Source organism: Parus major, chromosome 19, assembly GCF_001522545.3.
Source record: "Parus major isolate Abel chromosome 19, Parus_major1.1, whole genome shotgun sequence".
In the NCBI taxonomy this organism is placed as follows: Eukaryota; Metazoa; Chordata; class Aves; order Passeriformes; family Paridae; genus Parus; species Parus major.
Window position 1 is genome coordinate 2,202,454 of NC_031787.1, and position 3,335 is coordinate 2,205,788.

Sequence of the window (3,335 nt, forward strand, 5' to 3'; positions counted from 1 at the left end):
AAGCTGAAGTTTTCTTGAGGTGCTCAAAGAAGAGCAGACCCTCACAACCATTTTGGTGCATTACTAGAGAAAAATGGGAGAATAATGGAGAAAGGACACAGACATATGGGAAACACTTCTCTTTTTTGGGAAATACATGATGTATCTTATGCTGATTAAATTCCAGCATTCCAGCAGTAAATCAGTTTGTTGCTAAACAGTTGGTACCAAAAATAGACACTGCTGGATTCAGGCTGCCTGAAGGTATTGATCGGGAAGTTTTCCAGGAGCTGAGTAAGATGGTGCCTTTGCCATTAGTGTTGATTTCCAATAATTTCTGGTATACCTAGGAGCTTGGGAGGTAGAAGAGCATCGATTCTAAAGAGAGAGGGAATGAGCTGAGTAATTATTGACTGATTAAACTGACCTTGATTGTGAGTAAAATAATGGAGTATTGGAAGTGGGATTCGATCGGGAGAACTAAAGGAGGTAAGACAAGTAGTGCAGTCAGTGTTGTAAAAATAGAGCTTTAGTTGGTAGCTGTGTCCTCAGTGTCTGTGGGAGGGCTGGGGCAGCTTTGGTCCCTGTGAGCTCCAGCACTGCATCTCAAGTGCCCTGTGTCCATCCTGGAGCTGCCAAGGGTTTGTGTGTCCCTCCAAGCAGAATGGGAGCAGGCAGTGGACAGAAGAAGGCCATGGAGAGGGAAGAGGTCTGGGAAACAGGATCCATCACCACTGGTATCAAATGGTATTTATTATATAAATGCAATTCTGCTGATGGTACCAGCTTTTAATTACCTACAAATATTTTATAGGAACTCAGTTAAATGTCCCATCCCTGGAAGTGTCCCAAAACAGGATGGACAGGGTTTGGAGCAACCTGGTCTAGTTGAAGGTGTCCCTGGCCATGGCAGGGTGTTGGAATGATCTTCAAGGTGCCTTCCAACCCAAACCACTCTGTGATTCTGGGATTCTGTGATGTCACCTGCTTCTTTTTTAATAATATAAAAAGTCAAAAGCTACAATTTAGTCTCTTCTGGATCACCCCAAAACACAGCCAGGTGGATGAAGGAGGGGTGTTTTAGGGTGTACCTTTCATCCCAGGGGATCCCACAAACTTTTCAGTCTCTTCTGTGCACCATCCCTGTTCTGCTGCTGTGTAGAAGCCTGGACATTTTGCACTGACCTTGAAGCCTGGTATCATCTCACCTTGCTGCACCTTGAACAGGATTTGTTCCTGGCATGCAGGAAGTTAAAAATCCTGGGGCTACTGGTCCTTCCTGACAGCATTGATTGTCTCCTGTGCCCTGCATGGGTGGGACAGGCCTGGCTCTGCTTGGAGCAGGGGTTGAGCAGTTCTCTCCTGTCCCCCTCTGTCTGCTCCCCATTCTGTCACACCTGCTGCCTGCAGATGGTTGTGTTGGTCTGAGTTGAAAAAAAATTCTAGAAAATTAGGAAAGGTTTGAGTCAGCATCTGATGTTTTTCTTGTTTTCCACAGCTTGAATCAATAAGTTGCAATGTGAAACTCTGAGCTGTTTCCAAGAATAAATGTCAGCCTTTGGGAACTGAAGGACTGCACAGAGGTCACTGATGTCCCAAATCTCTTTTGGCAAATGGGACTTCAGCTAGAAAGTCCTTCTCCACAGAGCTGCTCTCCATCCATCCATCCATCCATCCATCCATCCATCCATCCATCCATCCATCCATCATCCATCCATCATCCATCCATCCATCCCCCAGCCTGTGCTGGTACTGGGCATTGCCCTGATCCATGTGCAGGACCTTTCCAGCCAATCTCATCACTAGTGGCTTTCAGGTCTGTGCTTCCTCTTTGCAGTCACCTTCAAAAAATACCCAACATTCCATAAATGAAAGTGCCAAGATAAGAAAGATAGCTTGACTCTTCCTCAGAAACATCCCATCTGCCCCCCTGAGTGCCACTCTGGCATGAAGTGATGCTGGCCACAGCACAGCAATGTTGTGGTACTTGAGTTTCCCCTGGCTGCATGTCACTCTCTGTGAATGGTTAAATAGAGTGAGTCACTTCAACAGACACCATGGACATGAAAATAATTGTCTGGGCAGCCTGTGCCTGCCAGGCCGCCAAGTAATCCTCACACGGCCTGTGACTCAAATCAAGCCAGAAGGAGAGTTCTTCATGCTGCTCAGTTGGACATATTTTGAGGAAAGGCATCCAGCCCTGTTCCCTGTCCCCCCCTTCCATCAGTGTGGTCTTGTCTGCTCCCTGAGAGTGTAGGATCGTGCTCACCACATGTCCTGTGTGTCCTCAGTGCATCACAGAATCATAATGGACCTTAAAGACTGTTTCTTTATTAAGAACTAATTATTAATTCCTTATTATTACAGTTATCAATTTATTATAATGGTTTCTTATTGTTTATAACCTTTCTATTACTGCAAATTCTTTCAAGAAATCTTTTTCATATTACAATTTCTTATTATTTCTTTGTTTCTTATTGTTACGAGGTTTTTAAGAATAGGGAAAAAATAATTAGACACTTAAATGAGAAAGTCTGAAAGGTCCTATTTGTGTCACTGCATTTGTGTCTGTTCTCCAGCAAATATCCTGGGGTGAAGGATTTCACAGATGTGTTCCTTCTCTCCTTTTCCCAATAGTGCTGAAGCTTGTAGCTCGGGGATGGGAATGTGTTCAGAACAATAGGACCTTCCCCCAAAACATTCCCATCATCAGGATTTTCTAATTATGCCTGTGACTGGCAGCTGGCATCAGAACCATTGACATGAGTCAGTCAATATGCCTCAGCTCTATTAAACAAAGTTTTATTTAATTAAGTCTTGATCTCATCAAAATCAAGAGGGAGTGTTGGGGTGGCAGCAGGGAGAGCTGCACTGGCAGAGCACAGCTGGGTCCCAGCGTTCTGGGCATGGGGCTGAGCCCCTGCTCCAGCCCTGCTGCTGTGTGCAGGGGTCTGGCAGTTCCTGAAATACAGATTGGGGAGGAGCACATCTGCAAATCCTGGATTCTCCCAGGACACGCTGGTTTCTGGGAGGGGAACCTGTATGTGATCACAGATTCACAGGATGCTTTGGGTTTGAAGGGAATTTGAAAGTGGGCAGGGACACTTTCCACTGTCCCAGGCTGCTCCAAGCCCCATCCAGCCTGGCCTTAGGCACTTCCAGGGATCCAGGGGCAGTCCCAGCTGCTCTGGACACCCTGTGCCAGAGCCTCACCTCCTCATGGTCTGACATCTCTTCCCCATGTCTAACCTGACATATTCTTGTTCATTTTCACACTTGTGTTGGGGCCCCAGAGCTGGAAGCAGCTGGAGATCTCAGGAGTGTGAGGAGAGTCCAGCACGGAGCATGAGGTGGGA

General features: G+C 46.3%; 1 protein-coding gene across 1 annotated transcript in view; it reads left to right on the forward strand.

Annotated features, from left to right (window-relative positions):
• The window catches only part of STX1A (syntaxin 1A), a 46,958-nt gene that overhangs the window by 30,177 nt on the left and 13,446 nt on the right, over nucleotides 1–3,335 (forward strand). The gene's annotated exons all lie outside the window — the stretch shown is intronic.